The sequence below is a fragment of the Crocodylus porosus genome, unplaced genomic scaffold (assembly GCF_001723895.1).
Source record: "Crocodylus porosus isolate Cpor-Errol unplaced genomic scaffold, CroPor_comp1, whole genome shotgun sequence".
NCBI classification, from domain to species: Eukaryota; Metazoa; Chordata; order Crocodylia; family Crocodylidae; genus Crocodylus; species Crocodylus porosus.
Genome location: NW_017728918.1, coordinates 92086223 through 92110316, shown reverse-complemented (window position 1 = coordinate 92110316; position 24094 = coordinate 92086223). Strand labels below are relative to the sequence as shown.

The 24094-nt window shown below is 43.6% G+C and overlaps 1 protein-coding gene across 1 annotated transcript in view; it reads left to right on the top strand.

The window, feature by feature from the left end:
- The first annotated feature begins 2615 nt into the window (after nucleotides 1-2615).
- Nucleotides 2616-24094, top strand: part of HS3ST5 (heparan sulfate-glucosamine 3-sulfotransferase 5) — a 149215-nt gene continuing 127736 nt past the window's right edge. The window contains exon 1 of the mRNA XM_019537937.1: nucleotides 2616-2811. The gene's annotated coding sequence lies outside the window, so the exon portion shown is untranslated. The remainder of the gene's footprint in view (nucleotides 2812-24094) is intronic.

Sequence of the window (24094 nt, the reverse complement as noted above, 5' to 3'; positions counted from 1 at the left end):
CCCCACAGTTTTTATTTACACTAATATGAGAGATTTTTCCCATAATTTCAATGGTTTATTATATATAAAGTGATACTTTTGTGTTTATTCTGTTGTTTATCATTCATATAGCGATGTGACTCTCATATCTTTCAGGTGGTAAATTATGGCTTTTGCTGGTAATGGTTCTAATCAATATAAGATTTCATCACAAAAGAGAATAGAAATCATATCCATATTACCAATTATGAGAGGAATCTATCGTGAGCACAGACAGTGCCTCAATACTTACTCTTCCAAGACTGAAGAGCACACAACTAGTAAACAAGTCTGTGTATTTTCAGCATACTACTGATCACTTCCCATGTGCTTAACAATAAATCAATCTGTTTTCCAGGTATACGTCTCCAAAAGTAGCAGTGATGATGCCACCGCATCATTATTTTCCTACAGAGGTGCAAAATGATCCTTTATTCTTGCCTTGAAAAGTTCTATCTTGCTCAAGCCATAGTTTTTTTAACTTGCTTATGGTGCAGGAGGGAGCTGCAAAATATCCAATTCCTACAGAGCATACAATATCTGAATATGCCATAGTGAATTCTCAATCTCTGCCCACAGACACCATGTCAATGATAACAAAGTAGGAGTGTAACCTTTTGAATGCATTTTGCATGTTCCATCACTAGTTCAGATATAACCTTTTTGTCCTCTTTATCTCAGTGATGCATCCAGATGGGCTCAGAACATCCAGTTTTCTCATTGTCATATATGGGCATGCACAGTCAAGCACCCTTCAGCCCTCAGCAGACGAAGATCTGTTGCAGGTGTATTTATCAGATCCGCTCTCAGAATTGCATCTGTTTCAGGGGGTAGTTCATATTGAGCAGGGCTGCTTTTCTGCATGCCCTTTGACTCTGATTAGTTACCAAATATCTGTGTATAGCTACTGTTGAAATTGATGAAAATCATGACTTTTTATTTCTTAGCTAATCTTCATTAGTTGAGTTCTTTTTTCCATGTCTCTAACCCATTTCCAAAAGCAAACACTTGTATTAAACTTGCAGACAAGTTTGGTTCCTTTGTTTATGTCTGGAGCCAGTCCATTAGTCTTCAATTTTTGTTCCCATTGAAGTGATAAGATTCTACAAAGCACTAGTTGAAATTAGATAGATTTCCCCCCCTAAACAATTACAGTATAGGAACTCTTAGCTATTAAAAAAGAGAGCTTTGGGGATATTATCAGTTCAGTGTAATGCATAAGCTTCAGTTATTATATCATTATAATATATGGCCTTATGTCCTTTACCATTGATTTGCTTACATTTTTAAAACGCTCAATCTAAAACCATTTATCTGATAAATTATTGATAAATAAATGTTTCTGATGAAAAAAAATGTGATCCTCAATCATAAGTCATGTTTCAAACAGCAAGATAAGTCAGAAATAAAGTATTATAGATCCACATATAAATGGTTTATGTAGTCTATATAGAATGATTTTAATAAACACTTTTTATTGCAAATAAAAGAGAGTGTAGATTGGGTGTTCTTCTGTATCTATTGCTTCATACTTTCCTGGGCTGTAATCTGTATTTTAACCTAATTGAATTCAGATATTTTTGTCTTGGAAAGTACCTTCAGTTGGTGCATAAAATCTACTAGACCACAATTTTATTCTTGAAGTGTGAAAAAGTGAACAGAATTTATTGTGTGCTGACCATAATGATGAAAGGAATGTCAAGAAATGCATACATTTTGATGTTGCTGTAGAAGAGTCTTTCAATGTAGCTTCCTTTCTGAACTCAGAACTTTTTCTTCCCTGACAAATGGGATAGCTATAGAGTTAATTTTTTTGGCAGTTCAAGTTGGCAGTAATGGTTTTGAGGTCTTAACTGAATTCCAGAGTGCTTGGAGCTTCATTTGTTTTGTGAGTGGATGTGTTCATGCCTAAAGCTAGAAGTGATAATATATGGGTTGCAATTATGCCATATTTGCTGTTGCATCTGTGCTACAATTCTAAGATATGGATGCATATGATAAATATGCACGATTTATAGAGAAAATGGAAAAAACGCAAGTGTATTCAAACAATTCCCTGTATGTTTTAGCGGTGTTTACTTTAGACCAAGGTCTGACAGTATTTCATTATAAATGCAAGGCTTTGTTTTCTTTTCCCATTCCCTCCTCCTCCACCCCCACAAAGTTATAAAATGGCTGAAAACCACTTCTGGCTATTCTTTGATCTATAAAGCAACATATAAAGCCATAATACAGATCTCTTCTATGCTTCTTCCTAACTGCTTCAACAACTAGCCAAAAATGTACATATATGTCTATTTTTAGTGATAGGATATGAAATTAGCTAGGGGCTTACAATTGTGAGGGGAAATTTGCTGTAGCCCTCTTGCTTTCTGCACAGTGGAACTGTGTTCCAGAATCTAAACTGTCAGTATTTTAAAAATTAATGGCTATGATTTTCAAGAATGGCAATGTATGTTTGCTGCAGGTGGTAATCCCATGATAGAGCAGTGCTTAATACATGGACTTTGTTTTCAGATTTGCACAGCAAACTCTGATAATGTTCTTTTCAGATTTTACACATCTATCATAATCATTTTCTTTATTTTACAGACTCAACTTGTGTAGCATTTGTGAAGAGAAGCCTAATCTTCTGCTCTGATCACCTGGAGTCATGTTATCATTTCATTGGTCTTAGAAGAAAGCACTAAAAACATCTGGGTGTTGAGGACAAAAAGAGATTCATTTCATCACCTTTGTTCTTATTCTAAAATAGATGTACTGGACCCACCAGATGTGCATAAGGACACGAAGGTTGGTGGATTCACTAAAAACCTGATGTTTCAGAATGATTTAATATAACCATTATTTATAGATAATAAATTATGATTGTTTTATATAGAAAGTTAAAATCATATGTTGTCGATATACAATATGTAAACATTTGAGATTATTGAAAGAAAAAGCCTGATTTGTGTCGTCACAAAACATATGGAACTGATTTTACCTTAGGACTAAGCAGGTACGATTTCACTGAAGTGGGTTTGTATAAGCTTACGTGCCAGTGATTCTGTTGCTTGTATATTATGTGAGTTACCCATTACCCTCCTTCACTGTAAACTTGACATATTTGTAAGTGCATTATCTATGGAGTAAACCACTTAAAATACACAGAGAAATAGTTCGACATAATGGAATAAAGGAATTCATTTTCACACACATTTATCTATTTATGGGAAGCCCGTTGATAATGAACTTAATCAAACATTTGTACAATATATGGATTTTAGTCAATTAGGTCCCAATTCAGAAAATCATCCTTTTTCAGGATAGCATTTAAACTTGTATGCAAGTAAGATGGAAGCACAAAACACAAGTGCACTCTTGAGTAGGAATCTTAGTTTCTTGTAGCATTTAGACCCAGAGGGACTATTCGTTTTGGTTTTATTTTCACCAGATACAATTCCAGAGAATCATTAAAAATAGGGAAGACTTGCTTGACCAACAATTGCAACTCCCTGCCCAGGCAAAAGTGTCTTGTGCTAAGCATTCCAAATAACAGTTTTCCAATGGTTCCTTGGAGAACTATTCAGTCAGGCATAGCTAGGATACAGTTGCCCTGGTTGCTGACATTTGGGGGCAGTGGTGGGGAAGAAGCAAAAAAACCCCTGGCTCCTGCTGACAGCCACAGGGAGGTGTGGCAGCAATTGGAAGTTGCCACTGTCCCTGTGACTCGGGTGCCCGACCATGTTGTTAATGATAACTGTGAATTGGCAGGTTTTATTTGATCAAATGTTCAGGCCTACCCCTTCCTATTCTATCATTTCTGTGTTCCATCTAATCTCTAAACTACAGGATGACATGGATACAAAAAATACATGCAAGAACTGACATTTGTGGCTCTCTAACAGGAAACGTATGCATGAAATAACCATTTGGGGGATATAGCAAATCCAATTTGTAACTATGCTATCTTGTAATAAACTACATAAAACTTTGGAGGTCCTCGGAGCTATAGTCATAAAATTCCACTGATGTGGACAACATTGCCATATATAACAGAGAAGAGGAGGTAATTCTAATTGTGACTGTATCTGTGATTGCCATCTATTCTTCTTTTGTAGAAAGATTTGTTTTAGGATTTCTTTTAGCAAAATGTTCTCCAGCTATTTTTCTAGATAAATAATTTTACAAATAATATGTGTTCTTATTCATTTTCCCCATATCCTGTTATAATGGCTATCGGAAGGCATATTGATTAATAAAGATGGAACTTAATCTTAGTGTTGAGATGACATTGTAAACTGCATGAATTGAGCTTTGCTCTCATTTTAGATGATATCATCAGGATCCCTCAACTGAATTACAGTCTTGTAATCAATCTCTTTCTGTCTGCTACTCTGCCTAGCAGTACTGTAATCATACTGCATATCCACTCTCTGTATAGAAAGATATAAAGCAAATAGGAGGCAGAAAGCAAGCCATCCCTCATCAGAAGTGAACACGTATGCAATTGGCACTAATAAGCTATTCCAAATATTTAAATATTTAAATGCACACAAGAAATAACAGTAGAAGTTCAAATCATTCTTCAACTGGTTGATGTCACTGAGAGCTTTGTTATTGGGCTCCCTGCACACCAGATCATGCATATGGAAATATTAGAGCCAGTTTAGAAGCTGGTGTGAAGAAGGGAATTTTGCAAAAGTCTTCTCCCCTTTTCGTGAATAAAGATTTTGTCAAAATTCTGCAGTTGGTAAATTTTCATTTCTTCTCTTGCTGTTCATAAAACATTTTAAATTCTAGTGAGGAATTGTCCTTGATTTTAAATGGAAAATTAAAATAATTCAGCCAGTGCTAATGAAGATGATTTTAAAGCAGATTGTATGAAACAAATAATTCAATATTCACAAGAATGTAACATCCCAGTTGCACTCAACCTATGACCTGCAGGCCAGATGTGGCTCACTGAGCCACATTATCCAGTCTGAGTTTCCTCATGGGTCTGGAAATTTGGCAGTGGTGGGGAGTGGTAGTAACATGAATTTTTTCCAGAGCCACAATGATTAATGCTGATAACACTCCCTTCCTTACCAAATTGCTAGACTTGTGAGTAGCTCTGCAGGCTGGATGATATGGCTTTGTACCCCAGGGGCCAGGGACAAGATTGAGCATACAGGGATGAGTCCCTGAACAGAGTGGGGCTGCATCTGGATTTAACTTACGGGGCTAGGCCAGGCTGCCACAGCCAGACCCAGCTCTTAGGAATGGGCCAGCACATGGGGTCATTTCACAGTTGTGTCCAGCACATTGGGTCAAGCCAGTGCATGAGGCCAGATCTGGTGAATGGCATTACACTTGTAGACCATCCCTGCATGGGCTCTGGCCTATGGACTAGCCCTGTGTCACTCATCTGACTCATGGGGCCAGATAAGTTGAGTATCACTTTAATAGCTCTTTGTCTAGCAAATAGTTTGAAAAGCATTTGAAGTCTTGTTAACATTGTGAAGTGTGAAAGGTGAGGGAAAGGTTGTGTTGCTTGTCATGGAGATTTACCCCAGTGGTTCCACCAAAAGGGTTTGCCTCCATCCTGTAATGGGCTGTCAGGGGAGACTCTAAACCATACTATGAATTCTGATGTCAAAAGCAGAGAGCCACATCCTGTTTTATTTTCAACACTTATAACACTTATAACCCATCAAAAAAACCCATACTAATATCACACATATATATTGGGAACTGATTATATTAGCATTTATATAGTACCTACTGCTGTAGTACCTAAACAGTTCTCAAGAAAAATACATCCACATTGAGGTTTTCAATTTCATAGAATCACCATTTTTCCCATAAGTTTTAATCTACAAAAAGGGAAAAATTGCAGTTAAAATGTTAAAAAATCTGAAAATGTAAATTTAAGGAAATAGCAACTGTTATCTCAGCTAGATTATATAAATACCACATCTCAGTGCAGATTGGTTTTTTTTTTTTTTGCTTCTTCTAATTATGTTGTAGATCGTTGTATATAAAAAAAATCGTAGGATTATGGGTCATCAAAATTCTGTTAACCAGATTCTTGGTAAATTAGTTTAACAGTGAAAGAACCTGGAGTTATTTTAATTTATTTACAGGCTCAGTGCAAAGTAGTGTTTCATTCACTGCGGTGTACCACTTCAGGTGGTGAAATACACAGAAAGTAAACTTAAAGGTGCACTTGTGAGTTGCATGTTATTGCAAGTGTTTTAAACCAAAGAGTGGAAACCAGACCTCTTCATAAGTAATGGATACAGAGAGTCAAACAGCATGAATTAGACAGTGAAAATGGAGCCAAATTGGCCCTACACCAGCTGAGAATTTTGTTTGTGTTAATTGGTGCTCACGTGTTAATTCGTGTCCATCTTAATTCATTTCCAGTGAATAATTAGTATACCATCTAGAGATGATTTGTAGGAGTTTCTGTAGGTTTATTTGATTTCTGCTACTTTTAAAATGTTTGCATCCAGTGTGGTGTTATATTGCTAAAAGGATACTATCACTTCTGTGTGGCTGCCTGCAGAAAACTATTTCATTATAGACATGGATGACAGCAGCGTAAAATTACAGCTTCTATTCAAAACAAGAGGATCCTTCTTCATGAAACGTTGTTGAGCTTTGTTTTGTACTGCTCGGCACTCCAGCATTTCTAACCTAAAGTCTCCCATTTCGTTTTATATTAAACCACTTATTTGGGAAAATGGAACTGAATAAGAAACTTTCTGTGTAAAGGAGTGAAAGAAGGGCTCTAGGATCTTCTTCTAAAATATAAACTCATTGTATTCTTTGATCAAAACTTTTCATGGTGAAACTGCCTCTCAGCTTAGTAATTGTACAGGGGACAACAGAGAAAATGCATTATGCAGACAAAGGCAGAATTCCCAAAACATTGGAGGTGTTGGATCTGTATAATCCCAGTATCCCCTACATGTCATCTAAAAGATACAGCAAACCACCCTGCCTGCTGTCAGGAAGTAACAGGCACATAAAAGATGCCAATCCCAAAAAACTGTATATGTCAAATTTAAGGACAAGGACTTAGATCTACAAAATGCATAGGCACCTGGGTCTCCCTGGACTGGCCCAGGATGAACTTAAATCCAAAATTTAGATTCTTAAAAACTGACACTGCTGCTGCCTAAAGCACTAAGCACCTAAAGTCAATAAGGGCATATTTTGCATCTGTAAATTTCCCCTAGCATCTAAATTTCTACCTCTGGGCATGCTGAAGTCTTGACTGAGTTGAGCAGGTAGGTGCCAAAGCCCTATGAGGATTTGCACATCTGTCCTGCACAAAATACTGCTAAGTGAAGACATAGTGTCTCCTTTTATTCGACAGCCCAGTCAGTAGTCATCCAGGATACTGGAAAATCATGCTCAATTATCTTTCTTCTAAGATAATTAAATCTGGTATCTCACTCTAAGCTATAAAATTTATTTGCTCACTACCTTTCTGGGTAGAGCAAGAATAAGAGGCAAGATAAGGGCAGGGGAGCCTAGAAATTTCCTTGGATGGCCATGCAGGAAGTACTGTTCTCCAAAATATTTATTACTGGACTATGCTGTGAGAAAGCAATTTATCAGGTAATTGCCATGCTCTCCTAGCTTAGTTGTCCTCAGGCTTTTTTCTTACTTACACATTTTCCGTGGTCTTGAGTTAAAGGATACAAATAGATAAAATTGTATTTTCCATTCTTTTATTGAGAGCAAGGTTTATCTTCTGTGTCTAGTCACCAGTCTCTTGCTTATATTTATATTGTCTTTTCTGTACACTACTGCCATATAGATTTTAGTTTACTGATGTGTGCTGTATTATAACTGTAACCACTTCAAAGTGTATATTCACATCCATCTTCTGTTTATATGGAGTAAAATGCTCTTGTAAATGTTCAATTTATCTCAGTGTTAAGATAATATTTTACTAGGGAGTTTTATGGAGACTTAGGTCTACCATCAAATAAAGAATTAGGATCATATTATGAAATCACGAACCAAAAATGTTAGACTTTTGTCCCTGCCAATAAAATTTGGACATCATAAAATTTTTCCCTGGAAAGTGGATAATAAGCAGCTTCCACTGTCTCAACAATTTCATTCATATAGGATTTTAGTGTTATTTTGTTTAAGGAAATGTAGGAATTTTACTCAGTTAAAACAACACAGGTATTTTAAACAGCAGGACATAATTTCAGACTATTTGCAGTCAAGAGGTTTCTGCTGAGCAAACTGCTCATTCAATTTAGGAATGCAGATTATAATAATTTTCCTATCTCCCTCACAGCAGGATTCTAGCCATCATTTTGCAGACTCATAAGTTGCAGTATGATATAACTAGCTAACTTCAGTTCCAGGTAACACACGCTTCAAGCATATTCTCATTAGCTCAACTTAGTTATAATGCAAAGCTGCTTAGTTTCACCAAGTGAAATGGGATACACTTAAATTGCCTCATGTAATATAATACTTGTTTTTAATACATGCAAAGTGGTTTATGATGGCAAAGTTTGTAGAGCATGAAAATTGGTGGGGAAAGCGGCGGTTTCTGACTGAAACTGTCAAAGAAGTCATATTTTAAACCACTTCTTTTTAAAGAAGCGGAGCATAAGAAGCAAAAAGCCAATAAGAAATAATCAGCCTAGAGATGTGCAAATTTAATACATTAACCTTTCTCACACATCTGTTCTACAAAACAGGAAAATTATTAAATAGAAAAGTGATATACTCATTATTGTCCAACATGCACTAGTCAAATGAAGTGTTATAAAATGCCAGCTTGCCAAAAGTCTAAGAAAGAAACACACTTGTTTGTTTTACTGAGGAGTGGGATAATGTTCAAGCTAAGTCTGCTCAGTTGTGAATTATTTATTTAGCATATGCAGTTTCAGCATGTTTCAGCCATTTTAAGATGAAGTCGTCACCAGTGTAAAGAGTGTGAAGGCCGCCAGGTAGCATTGTAAATAGACACAAGTCAACAATATGGGACATGGTTTGAACTTGTCCACAAGGGCATTTGTTGTCATTGCAAAGGCCCCATTGGTATAGATTTGAGGCACAGTGACCCTGTCTAGTTTGAAAATGGTTGATAAATGCACAATTACAGTGTGGCCAGTTAAATATTGGTTGTCTGACTATAGGGTCAGAGATGATGTGGTGATTGATTGGTGTTTGTGCTGACTATTGAGTAAGTAAGGAAAAGTCAAAGGGTTTTGAAAGGGTGGATCATACTGGGTGCCTTAAGGGGAGCCAAACTATTAGTGGGTGGAATATGTCCCATTGCAGTGGCAGCATAAGATTGTCCTGGAGCCTGGCTAGTAAATTTACTTCAGCATTTGTGTGGTGCAGATGAGGGAGGTCAATGCTACCGAGTACTGGTAACCATGAGAGTGAAGTGGGGTGCAATGTGTCTGACACAAGATGCATTATAGCATGCAGTTGGGTGTCCAGTAGTTTGCTGTGTGATGAATGAGCCCATAAGGAACACAGTAATCCATTTAATTCATAGTTGTGGATTAAGTTTCTACTTAATACCATTCAGTGAAGTTGTTCCTAGGTATGTTAATTCACAACAATTGTTTCCCTCCTCCCCCCGCCCCACTTTCATTTTTTAAACACTGAATGCATACAGCTTAGTTCTGAACACACACAAAAGTTGATTGCAGTCAGACCCTGAGAACAATGATGGTTAAATTGCACCTATTGCTACACCTTCAGAAGCTCACGCAGGACCTGCCAGTTTCTCTCCCCTGGCCTCTTTCAGTACATAAGTAAGACTGCTAGGAAGGCGGTGGGTTGCCTCGGGGCCCTACCGATGACACCCAAGCATGTGTCTCATTTACAGATGCAGTCACTGGCATCACAAAGATGTCACAATGCCTAGAGGAGAGCTGCTTCTGGGAGAAGAGCAGCTGGCTCAGACTGAACCTGGGCAAGAAGCAGATGATGCTGTTTGAAAGAGAGAAATGCTTCAGGCTCCAATTCAGCAGGCTTCTTAAGTACATGCCCAACTTTGAGGATATATCTTCAATGTGATAACTCACATTCTCAAAGAATGACCCAGAGCACTTTTCCTCCTTCTGCTAATGGCAGCTGTCCCTTGTTTTGTATCTTGCAGATTTTTTTAAATGTTTTTATTAAGTCGACACAAGGAAATAGCAATAATGGCAAATACAACCATCTTCCACTTGCGGTTTGGAATCTCTACCATTTCTGCCCATGTGAGATCTATGAATACTCAACTGTGATTTATGGTTCACATCAACCAGAGCTGAAGATGGATGCGGGGCAGAAACTTCATTTTTACATACTACTGTACTTGCTCACCTACTCCACATATGTTTCCAGCCCTAAATCAGCCATTCAAAGTTGGGTGGCATGGCTTAAAGTGAAATTGAAGCATAGAGACTCAGTAGTTTAATGGCTGCCAAAATGGCTCCTGCTTCTCTCTGGCTCAGCAAGCAGAAGGGGTGGAGTCTCAAGCCAGTACCAACTCCTTAGCAACTGTGAGAGGGTTAACACTATAACTTATGCCTGAAGCAGTAATTGAACTGGCTCAGGCAAGTGAGATACTGCGTGCAGAAGCCATGACTCTGGAAAAAAAATCTTTATTTCTATATACTGCCTTCCAGAAACAAGGTCTGAGTCTTATCTGGGAACCTGTGGTATGTGAGAAAATGTGGTATGTCTTCTTACTTCTGTGAGAAGGGTTATAGTGAGAACAATGTCCCCATACACCAGTTTCTTTAGAGATTACCAGCTTATTTCCATTGTTGATTCAAGGCACTCATGCTGTCTTCCAAAGCATCAACAGATCAGTAATATAGCCATGAATAAGTCTCTATTCTTCATATGCAAGGGGATCTGTGCTCCTCTGGGACAACACTACTAACAAAGTTCAAGATGAACAGTATGAGAGCAGCTCTGTCTGCTGAAGAAGTTTAGTCATGGCATAAGTTTTGGATGAAACCAAATGAATACAGATCAATTATGGGCATTTTATGAGACTCCTTTTTTGACAAAACATTTTGTTATACCTGGTGTGATGAAGGTTTCTAGTTGTATTGATATATGTTCATCCCAAGCAAATAATTATTTATCTTCTTTCGAGAGGTGGGAGGGGATAAAAGCAGGTTACTCAGTGAATTCCCTAATGAGGCTAGTTTAAACAAGTTTAATTAACCTGGGAAATTCAAGAATACTAGGGAGACAGACAGTGTCAAAAACTAATGGATGGATGAATACAAGAGTTGAAATTATCAGAGCTCTCCCTCATGATGCTTGGAGAAGCCAGGATTTCTCCCCCCCTACAAGGATCAGGCTTCTGAATCTGCTCCTGAACATAAGTGAAGAGCCAGGGCCATTTGTATGGAGGACCCATGTCTCCCCAGTCCTGTGCCCAATCTCTCTGCTGTGTTGTTCCAGTGGAGCTATACTGCAGGATCCTTTGGAATGATTGAGGAGGTCATTTTGGAGACAGCTCCTGGTTACGGAGACCCTGTAATCTCTGTTGAATAAAACCTTTGGAGCTTTCTTTATATGTAGAAGGCCTATGCAGTCCTTTGGAGCACCTCCAACTGGTTCACAGGTCAGAAAGTAAACTAAATAGGACAGCTAAACTTCTGTTCCACCATTTTTTCAACCACTGCGTTTTAGAAACATCTAAGCACAAATATGACTGGTGAACATGACCTGAACTGTTAGGCTAACACATCCTTGGATGTTATACATTTTATTACATATGTGTTAGGGAGGCTTCAGTATCTAGGCTTATTGTCAGGATGCTGTAGAAGTATTTTATTTGCCATATGTATCTCATCTGTGTGGCCTTAAATGGACTCACATGGGTATTCATTTATCTTTGTCCCTTACCTCATGCTGAAAATATACACCTGCAGTTTCTTTTGCTTATCTTGTGTTTCTGTGCTTTACTGTCTTGCTTTTATCATCAAGCTTCTTAATAGCTTCTTGCTCTTTATGAAGCATTTTTAAACAACAAGACTTCTACTAAAGCTAAGCTCAGAGCTGAAGAGAAAACTATCCATTTGTTATGTGGAGTTAGGAAGATGTAGGCCTTGGAAAAAATGTTTGGGAATTTCTTTTTAGATTATCTGTTGTTTGGTTTCTTTGTTTTTGATTTTGTTTTTATCTGTTTGGTATCTGTGCTGCTGTGTTAGTTTGCTTGCTGGAATCCTGAAAGCAGCATTTGCCTTTCTAGCCTGTATGTCCTTTGCCTACTGGTGGTTTTTTTACGTAGTCAAAGCTCATCTTCAGAGGGCATGTCTACACATGAGTATTTACTGTGCAGTAACCAAAATTACTGCATAGTATGGGTGTGTGTCTACACATACATGCCCATACTGCACAGTAAATATGGTGATTTATATGGACTTTAGCATAAATTTGATACCTGCATTATGCAGGTATCAAATTTATGCCCAATTAATTACTGTACAGTAATGCACATGTAGACACATTACTGCAAAGTAACTAATAACCCAGGGGGCCTTCCCTGCTGGGTCTGCCCAGCCACTGGGGGGCTGGTCTGAGCCCCACCCTAGGGGTCCTGGCTGGCTGCCCTTCCATTGCTTCAACGGGGAACTAAAGTTAGTCCCAAGTGCTGGCAGTCATATGTCTGAAAGCTAGAGCTCCCACTGGTGGCCACAGGAGCACATAGTAGGCTGATCTGACCTGGGACTAAATTTAGTCCCAGGTCACCTGCATGTGGAGTCGCTGTCTTACTCCCACTTCCCACTTAATTTATGGTACAGTAAATTTGAGCCAGTGTAAATGTAGATGTAGACATGCCCGGAGAGCCTTATATATAATGTTTGAAGACAGTGTAAAATTTCCCCAATTTTAACCTTTGTTCTCAGAGTCTATGGATTTGAAGCTAATCCTTATTTAATGCCAAAATATCTGAAAAGTGTTGGAGACATCTATGGAGACCTGATTGAAAATAAATCTCATGCTAATACTGTGGCCAGGATGCAGTGGCTGGCAATCCATGTTGCTGTGGGTCGAATTGCCTCAGTCTTGTTGAGTAAATATACACCTTCCTAGACTATAGATATAGATATCTAAAGATTCTTTGAATCAACAATGGAAATTATATATACATATATTCCATATATATATATATAATATGTATACATATATTCCATATATATATATATATATATATATATATATGTATATCCATTGTTGATTCAAAGAATACAATTCAAGGAATATATACAAAGCTAGTCTATAAATATAGATATCTACCCTACCTCCTGCCTGACTTCAGATTAACACAGATAACTACCTGTCTCTGCATGAAACCAGAGCACAGTTGCATGAAGCAGGGCAATGAGTATCCGACTGTTGGCTTTCTATTTACAGTTTTCTTTGAATGTGAGCATCTGCCTTTGGTTTTTTGGTTTGTTTGCTTGAAAACTGCTTGTTTTGATTTACTAAGAAAATCACATCAACTATTCTTCACTTTGAGATGACTTTTAGTTCTTGTGTATGACTCTGAAATGCTGACTTTTTTCTTAAAGTTTAAATCTGCTTCCTTCTCAAGGACATGGAACATAAGAATATAAGAGGTGCCATTTACTGGGTCAAACCATAGGTCCATTTTGCCCAGTTTCTTGTGTCAAACAGGGCCAGAGAGTGGATGCTGAAAGGGAGAATGAACAGGGTATGACTTGGGTTTTTTTCCACTCTCACTTACAGCCTCCAGTATTTAAGGCTAGGTAGAGACATTACACTTAGTGTACTTTAGCACACAGAAACCACTCTACAGCTGTATGTGACAGGGAACCATCTCGAGGCCGGTCATGACATTGGTGAGTCCACCTGTGTATGGCAGTCTGCCCTGCCCTGCCTCCTATGCCTTTGATGTTTCCAAAAAAATAGGAAATATGTCTATATGTGAGAGGCTGCCCATTTGGTTACCCTGATGCCAAAGGCAAAATGCCTGGCTCTGAATCTCCCCTTAAACTGTGTCCCATGCCTTGCAGATAGCATCCAAATCACACTGGCCCTTTAGCTGGACTACATTCAACCTCCAGCTCACATTTGGCCTCAGGTGTCCTCAGACATGCCTTGGCCTCTCTGCCAACTTCACTGGGGCACAACTCCCCCCCACTGGGGCTTCTGGGCCTTACACCCCTTGGGCCTCAGGCCCCACTCAGTGGACTTGGGCCCTGTGCTTTTCTGTTGGGGTGTGCTCCCCTAGCCTTTTTCCTCCATGGGATACCCACAAGGCAGCAGGGGCTGAGGCTTTACAGCATCCCATCCTCACCTTTCACTGGGGAGGCACAGGTGTGGCATTTCCTGGAGACTGCCCCACCACTTCATCCAGCTCCAGCAGGGTGCAGTTTCAGGTCTTAACCAGGACCACAGGAGCCTCCTCCATCCCCATAGTTTCTAACCTGACCTCCAGATGTTTCAGGAGCTGCTCTCCTCAGGCTGTGCATTGTTGCTCTACTGGCTCCCTAGATGTAACTGTAATTGGACCTAACCACACCTGTTGGCTGTTCCACAGCCTGCTGGAGCACCAAAGGTGCCCTGCCACACGGTAAAATAACAGACATTCATGGCACATAAAGTGCTTTTAAAATGGTTGATCCTGCTCTAAGAGTGTAGACAGAAGTGAGAATTTTTGCCTGATCTGGCCATAGAAAGTGGTCTATAGCCGTGACTAAACACAGGTGTGGGGCTGCAGACAGCTGGGGGGGTTTCAGCCCTTGCTACAAGGTGGGGCAGGTATATTGGAGCTTTCCTGAGGTGGAGATGCTCCAATTCACCCACGCCACCCTCCAGCGCCCACTAAGAAACCCCTGGAATGAGCTCACTCTGCTCTACCTCCCATTCTGAAAACAGCTGGGCATGGCAGAGAGCTGGCAGGAAGGAGGTGCCACTGCTAGGGGAAACTGGCTGCAGGCTGGCAGCCAGCAGCTAGATTCCCCTCTCCAATGGAACTAGCACTGAACTTCTTCTTAGTCTGGGGGATCACTGTAACTCAGAACACTTCCTGCAAAGCTTTCTCAGCTGCAGTGAGGAGCCACACTTTCATCTGCACCCTTAGTTAACCCTGGATGGATGTGTACAAACCTAAAGTGCTTTCTGTTAGAATGCTTTATCAAACATCTGTACCATACCCCACTGAGGATTAACTTAGAGTGTGATTACCGTGAAGGCACCAGAAGTGCAAATAGAACTTTGGTGTGCCTTAGCCAATATGTTGCAAACAGGTCCAGAGTGGTGCTCCTCCCCCTCCATTCAGTATTGGTGAGGCCACAGCTTGAATACTGCATCCAGTTCTGGACACCACACTTCAGGAAGGATGTGGATAAGCTTGAAAGGTTATAGAGAAGGGCCACTCATATTAGAGGCCTGGAGGTTAGTCCCTATGAGGAGAGACTCCAGGAACTGGGTTTGTTCAGTCTAAGAAGGAGAAGACTGAGAGGTGACCTGATAGCCGCCTACAAATATGTCAAGGGTGAACACCGAGGAACACCTAGGGGAGAAACTCTTCAGAAAGGCACCCCTTGGGAAGACAAGTACTAATGGGCACAAGCTAACTGAAGAAAAATTTAGGCTGGACATAAGGAAAGACCTCTTTTCCCTAAGCGTATCTAGAATCTGGAATATGCTCCCAGCAGAGGTGGTGCACCCGCCACCCTTTTAGGTGTTCAAGAGGAGGCTGAGTAAGCACCTTGTTAAGCTTGTTTGAGCCCAATAACCTCCTGCCCATGGCAGCGGACCAGACTTGATGATCTTACAGGTCCCTTCCAGTCCTTTGATTCTATGATGCCACCATCCCAGAGAGCATCACTCAGGGCTGCTCTGCCCAAGCATTGGGCTGGTCCCAGCCCCTTGGCTGCCACTGGCCAAAGTCAGTAACAGCCTCTAATCCTAGCCTCACATGCAGTCTGCGCTATATGCTTCTGCCCACCAGGTTGCCTGGGTGGGGGGAGTGGATGCATGGAGCCCCCCTGCTGCAAGGGCCCCTTCCCCAGCTTGCTGGTTTGGGGGCTCTCTTCACCCTCCCCACTTTTTCCAAACAACCTGGAAGCTGCAGCCTGAAGATGCATATCAGGGCTGCTGTGGATTTTTGGAACTGGGCTGGGAAGGGGAAGGGAGCCCCTCTTCTATGAGGGCCCCCCATAGCTTGCTTGCTTGGAAGTCAGGGGGGTCAGCCCAGGTCCACATGGCATGGGGGCTGCCTTCCCCTTGAACCCAGTTCCCAGCACAATGAAAAACAGGACTGAGCAGTTTCCCCTCAAGCATCTCTTTTTCTTAAACTGAATAGGCCTAGCCTCTTTAGTCTTTCCTCATATGGAAAGCCTCCAGACCACTAATCATCCTTGTTGCCCTTCTCTGTACCTTCTCTAGTTCTGCTCTATCCTTTTTCAGGTGTGGGGACCAGAACCAGGCACAGTATTGAAGGTGTGCAATAACCATGGATTTATAAAGGAGCATAATCATAGAAGCACAGAAAATTAGGGTTGAAAGGGACCTCAGGAGGTCATCTGGTCCAACCCCCTGCTCAAAGCAGGACCATCCCCTAATAGATCTTCTCCTTTGTGAGGTCTGCTCCCTTTTGGGGTCTCTGGCATTTCACCTAGAGGAGCTCCAGGCTGCAGTTCAGACACTGCATGCCATCAGGGATGGTTAGCAAGAGATGGACTCCTACTGCCAGGCCTTTCATGCGCTGGAGATGGAGGGCAGACCAAGGTCACCTTCCAGGACAAGGGAGGACTTGGGAACTTCCCATTCTGTCCAGCCAGGGGGTTGGACCAAGGTGGTCAGGGGCCCCAAGTCCCGCTGCACCCACTGGAGCTTTGCAACAGGTATGAACCTCTTGCACCCCAGCAGAGCCTGCTAAGCTGCCAGCTCCTGCAGGCAATACAGGCTCAACTGTAGCTACTGCCCCCACTCTCCCTAAGATAAAACACAAAATGTTTGTCTTGAAAAACTCCATCCTGAGGGGGACTGAGGGGGCAATCTGCTGCCCTGACCCCTTAGCCTGGGAAGTATGCTGCTTCCTGGGAGTCTGTATCCATGATATTGCATAGAAGATCCCTAAGCTCCTCCAGCCCACTGACCACTACCCTATGCTCCTTACCCAGGTGGGCGCAAATGACACAGCTCAGAGCAATCCCAGCTGGGTCATGAAGTGCTACAGGGAGTTGGGAGTGGGGCTTAAGGGGTTGGGGGCACAGGTGGTGTTTTCCTTGATCATCCCAGTTTGGGGCTATGGGCTGAGGAGGGAGAGGAGGATCGAGGTAGTAAAACAAAGACTGTGGCGCTGGTGTCATCATGAAGGTTTTGGCTTCCATGACCACAGTCTGCTCTTTGGTGAGAGGCAGTGAGCTGCTGGGAAAGGATGGCTTCCAACTCTCTCCATTGGGCCAGACTGGATGACCTCCTCCACCAGGGGGATGGGGGGACTACTGCCACTGCTGGCCTGCTGAGTAACCCTTGCAAAGCCAGCAGGTCCAGGCACTCAAGAGAGCCCACCGATGCTCCAGCCCTGGTACTAACTGTAAGGAAGGCAAGGGCCCCCAAAGGGACACTTGTGTGCCTGTACACAAATGCCAGGAGCTTGGGGAATAAATAAGAAAAATTTGTCCTTCTGCTTAACACAAATTGTTACAATGTCATAAGGATAATGGAGACCTGGTGGAACTCCACCCATGACTGGGCCACAGATATAGGCTGCTATGCCCTGTACAGGAGAGATTGAGTGAACAAAAGGGAAAGCTATGCATTCCTGCAAACCAACATTGGCACCCAGGGTTGATGACTGGAGACCCTCTGGGTTAAAATCCATGGGGAACACAGCACAGGGGACACAATGGTGGGAGTCTAGTACAGACCTCCTACCCAGGATCAAAAGCTTGACCAGGAGTTCACCAGGGAATTGGCTGAGGCCGCATGCTCCCGGTGCATGGTTGTCATGGGAGACTTCAGCTACCCAGTCATCTCATGGGATGAGCACTTGGCCAAATCTGAACCATTGCAAAGCTTTCTCACATGTGTGAATGAGCTCTATCTGACGCAAGAAGTATACAGACCCATGAGAGGTAAAGTACTGGTCAACCTGGTACTGGCAATGGGGAACAACCTAATCAGTGACCTAACTATCGAAGGGAAGCTGGGTGACAGTGACCATTAGCTGATCACCTTCACCATCCGACGTAAAGCTGACAAGTCAGTCAGCAATACAGAAGTCCTCGACTTCAGGGAAGCTGACTTTGACAAGCTCAGGAGGCTTGTCAATGAGGCCCTAAGGGACCACAACCCAAAGGGAAGGGGAGTTCAGGATGAGTGGTTGCTCCTCAAAGGAGGAATCCTGGATGCACAAGCAAAATCTTTCCCATCTCAAAGGAAAGGTAGCAAAAGGGCACAGCAGCCCCCTTGGCTCTGCAGGGGTCTGCAGACCTCCTGTGTCTAAAAAAAAAAGACCTACAAAGAATGGAGGACTGGATCCACCTCCAAGAAGGAATATTCTGCACTGGTCCAAACCTGTAGGGAGTGAGCCAGGAAAGCCAAGGCTGTGACTGAACTCCAACTAGCTACAAGTATCGAGGACAATAAAAAGTCATTTTTTACATATGTGGGGAGCCAGAGGAAAAGCAAGGGCAACATTGGACCCCTGCTAAACCAGATGGGACAACTGACAACTCACGCCCAGAAAAATCCCAACTCGCTAAATGGGTACTTTGCATCAGTCTTTCACCAGGCCCAAGGGACAGGAAGGCTTGGGAGAGGGAGATTCCTTACCCTCCATCAATGCTGACCTTGTGAAGGAACAACTTGAGAGGCCGGATACCTTCAAGTCTGCTGGCCCTGACAGTTTACACATCAGGGTAGTCAAGGAGCTGGCAAGTATCATAGCTCAGCCCCTGGCACAGATCTTTGAGATCTCCTGGTGCTCTGGTGAAGTGCTCGAAGATTGGAAGAAGGCCAATGTGGTGCCTATCTTCAAGAAAAGGAGGAAAGTACATCCAGCAAACTACAGGTTCATCAGCCTGACCTCTATTCTGGGGAAGGTCTTAGAAAAGATTATCAAAGAGACCATTCTTAACAGACTGGCTGATGGCAACATCCTGAGAGATAGCCAGCACTTTAAAAAAGACTTCAGCCTGGTATCCCATGATCACCTCTTAACAAAACTGGACAACTATGACCTCAGCTTCACCATGATCTGCTGGCTGGGGAATTGGCTCCATGGTTGGACCCAGAGCGTGGTGGTTGATGGAAGTGAATCATCATGGTGTGCTGAGATGAGTGGGGTCCCTCAAGGCTATGTCCTTGGGCCTATACTATTTAACATCATCATTAATGATGTGGATGTTGGTGTCAGAAGCAGATTGGCCAAGTTCGTGAATGACACCAATCTTTGGGGTAAAGTGTCCACACTTGAGGACAGGAGGGCAATCCAGGCTGACCGTGACAGGCTCAGGAAATGGGCAGATGAGAACCTGATGGTATTTAACACCAAAATATCCAAGGTTCTCCACTTTGGAAAGAAAGACTCACAACATGCTTATAGGTTCAGCAGTGCTACGCTGACTAGTATTATGGATGAAAGGGTCATGGGGGTCACGATTGACCACAAGATGAACATAAGCCTTCAATGTAATGCTGCAGCTAATAAAGTGAGCAAAACACTGGCTTGCATCCATAGATGCTTCTCCAGCAAATTCCAGGATGTCATTCGCCCATTGTACTCAGCCTTGGTGAGGCTGCAGCTGGAGTAATGTGTCCACTTTTGGGCTCCACAATTCAAAAAGGATGTGGAGAAGCTTGAGAGAGTGCAGAGGAAAGCTACACACATGATCAGAGGTCAGGAAAACAGAACTTATGATGAGAGACTGAGGAACTCTTCAACCTTGGAAAAGCTCAGGCTCAGGGGTGATCTGGTAGCTGCCTATAAGTTTATAAGGGGTGCTCATCAGGATCTGGAGAAATGCCTGTTCACCAGAGAGCCCCAAGGGATGACAAGGTCAAACAGTCGCAAACTCCTTCAATACCATTTCAGGCTGGACATAAGGAAGAATTTCTTTACTGCACAAGCCCCCAAGGCCTGGAATAGACTGCCGCCGGAGGTGGTTCAAGCACCGACTCTGGACCCCTTTAAGAGATATTTGGATGTTTATCTTGCTGGGATCGTTTGACCTTAGCTGACTTCCTGCCCCTGGGGCAGGGGGCTTGACTTGATGATCTTCTGAGGTCCTGTCCAGCCCTAATGTCTATGAAATCTAGATCATCCCAGCCAAGGCTTTGTCTAGCCAAGTCTTAAAAACCTCCAGGGATGCAGAGTCCAAAACCTCTCTAGGTAACCTGCTCCAGTGTTTTACTACCCTCCTAGTGAGAAAATTGTTCCTAATATCTAACCTAAACTTCCCTTGAAACCATTTCTCCTTGTTCTGTAATCTGCCAACACTGAGAACAGTCTGGCTCCATCCTCTTTGTAACCGTTCAGGTAGTTGAAGCCTGCAATTAAATCCCTTCCAGCCCCTGTTGTTCTCTTCTCTAAACTAAATAAGCCTAGTTCCCTCAGCTTCTCCTTATAAGTCATGTGCCCCAGCTCCCTTGCCATTTTCATTGCCCTCCACTGAACTCTCTCCCATTTTTTTTTTAAAGATTCATAGATTCTAGGGTCGGGAGGGACCTCAGTAGGCCATCTAGTCTGACCCCCTGCCCCTGGCAGGCAAGAAAAGGGTCACCAAACCTGGGGCCAGCACCACTTCTCTTGGAAGTTGGTTCCAGATCCTAGCCAGCCTGACAGTGAAATACTGCCTCCTGATGTCTAGTCTGAATCTACCCTTTGCCAGCTTGTGACCGTTATTTCTAGTCATTCCTGCTAGTGCTCAGGGTAACGGGGCTCCCCCAATGCCTGCTGGTCCCCTCTGATTAGCATAGAGGGGGAGGATCACCTCCTTGGACCTGCTTGAGATGCATTTGTGGATGCATGACAAGGTATGGTTGGCCTTCCTGACTGTTGGCCCACGTTCATTTGGCCCCCACACTGTCGGCCCATGTTCATTTTGGCATCAATAATGACTCCAAGATCCTTTTCTGCCTTTGCACTGATGAGAAGGGAATTCCCCAGCCTGTAGGTATGCGGCTGGTTCTTTCTCCCCAGGTGCCATACTTTGCACTTGTCAGTGTTGACACCCATCCTGTTCTCATGTGCCCATCCCTGTAACTGTCTAGGTCTGATTGCAGCCTATTCCTCCCATCTAGCATGTCCACTTCCCCTGCATCTTACTGTCATCCGTGAATTTGAACAGGGTGCTTTTTACCCCCTCATCCAAGTAGCTGATGAAGATGTTGAACGGTGCAGGCCTGAGGACCGAGCCCTGAGGAACCCCACTGCCCACATCTCTCCAGGCAGAATAGGACCCGTCCACCACCACTCTCTGGGTGCTACCCTCCAGCCAGTTAGTGACCCAATTGACTGTGTAGGTGTTGACACCACAGTCCACTAGTTTTTTAATGAGAATGGGGTGAGAGACAGTGTTGAAGGCCTTCCTAAAGTCCAGAAATACTACATCCACTGCTACCCCTGCATCTAAGAATTTTGTGACCTGATCATAGAAGGCCACCTGCTTGGTCTGACAGGACCTGCCTCTAATGAACCCATGTTGGTTTCCCCTAAGCAACCTGCTGGCCCTCCTCCCGGATGTGCGCCAGAGTAATTCTCGCAAAAAGCTTGCCCAGGATCGAGGTAAGACTAACTGCCCTATAGTTTCCTGGGTCCTCCCTTTTTTGAAAACGGGAACCACATTGGCACCACACCAGAGCACCATGAGCACTTGTAAATCCATGCCAGGGGTCCCGCAATGACCTCTGCTAATTCTCTCAGCGCTCTGGGGTGGAGATCATCAGGACCAGCTGATTTAAATATGTCCAGTGCCTCCACAAGTTCCCTGACTAGGTTCTCACTGACCCTAGGCCTGGGTGCGCCTCCCATGGGGCCTATGGGGGTCCCAGTGGAGGGGAGGAGGGTTACCCAGTCCCTGCTCAGAAAAATGGAGGCAAAGAAAGTGTTAAATAAGTTAGCTTTGTTGTCTGGTGTGACAACCAGATTTCCTAACGTGCCTTGCAGAGGTCCCACATTACCCAGTACCTTCTTTTTGCCCCCTATGTTTTTAAAAAAGGAGTTCTTGTTGTCCTTGATCCAGGTAGCTAGTCCCAGTTCCATCTCTACCTTAGCCTTCCTAACCACATCCCTACAGCCCCGAGCAACCGAGGTATAGTCCTCTCTGGTGATGGCCCCTCCCCTTCCATTGGGTGTATACCTCCTTTGTAGCTAGAAGACATTCCTGCATGCTTTTGGTGAGCCACGGAGGCTTTTGCACCCTCTTGCCTCCTTTGATCCACGTTGGGATTACCTCCCTTTGTGCTTGGAGGTTCGTCTCTTTAAGGAGCGACCACTCATCTTGGACACCTGACTCCTCTCCCCTCCAGGACCTTAGTGCCTCCCCGACTATTCTCCTTACCTCATTGAGATCCACCCTCCTGAAATCTAGGGCTGCTGCCTTGCTGCAGGCCTTTGCCACCTTGCGCTGGATGGTGAATTCCAGCACGTGATGATCGCTTTCATCCAGGTGGTCGAGCACCCGGAGACCCATCACCAGGTCGTCGCCCGTGGCCAGGACCAGGTCCAACAAGGCATCTCCCCTGGTGGGGCTGAGCATCTCCTGGGTTAGATGGTCCTGCATTCTGGCTAGGAACCTACCTGAGCAGTCAGACCTGGCTGACTGCTCTTCCCAGCAAATGTCTGGAAAGTTCAGGTCACCCATGATGACCACATCCTTTGCCCTAACTACCTCCGTGAGCTGACTGAAGAATTCCCCGTCTAGCTCTTCCCCTTGGTTGGGTGGTCTGTAGTAGACCCCCACCACTAAGTCCCTTTCCCCTCGACTGCCTTGTATTCTAACCTAGAGCACTTCAGTGTGCCCCTCCTCTGACCTTGTGCTACTTGTTGAGAGTGTGTATTTCTCCTTGACGTAGAGCACCACACACCCACCTTTCCTCCTTATCCTATCCCTCCTGTACAGCCTATATTCACTGCCCAGTCATGCGTTGGGTCCCACCATGTTTCTGTGAGCCCCACCATGTCTGGGTTGGTGTCAGCTATCAAGAAGGTAATTCCTCCTGCGTGTTCCCCATACTACAAGCATTTGTGAAGAGGCATTTGAGGCCTCCTGAAGATGTGTGCACTGGTCCCCTAATCTCAGTCCTGCCCGGGGCCCTGTTACTTACCTGGGTATTTGTTCTGCTCGTCATCAGTCTAAGCTGGGCTGTTCTTGTGGGTGATGCTTGGTTTAGTGATCCAGGCCTTCCTCCACCCTCATCTTCCTCGTCCCCTGATATGCCTAGTTTAAAGCCCACTGGGGGAGATCTGCCAACCTAGAAGAGAACACATGCTTACCTTTGGGAGAAAGGTGAAGCCCATCCCACCCAAGCATGTCTCTTGTCCTGATGTGTGGGTCATCTAGGAAGCCAAAGCCCACCTCGAGATACCATTCCCAAAGCCGCAAGTTGATCTCTGATGCAGGTCTCATGTCATCTTCCATGTCCGCTGACTGGTAGCACAGAAGAGAATACCACCCGTGCCCCTATCTCCCTCAGCACGCCCCCCAGAGCGTTGTGGTCCATCATCAGGTGATCAAGTCTTCTCCTGGCCGCATCACAAGTGCCCACTTGGATTAGGACCATGGGGAAGTAATCAGTGGGCTGCATCATGGGCTGGATCATCCCCATCATGTCTTGAATCTTTGCTCTGGGCAGGCAGTAGACCTCACATGTCAAGGGGTCCTGGCAACAGACGGGACCCTCCGTAACTCTCAGGATGGAGTCACCTATGACGATCACTTGACATTTCCTCCTCTGGGTTTGCTTAGCTCCTTCAGCCTATTCAGAGTGTGGAGAGTGTGGAGTTGCCTCCTCTGGAGGTTTCCTCCTCTCCTTCCTTCTCCTGCAGTGTTGCCAGGGCCTCATACCTGTTCTCCAGCCGGACTGGAGGAACTGTTACTGCTTTGCTGCCAGCAGCCCTGGT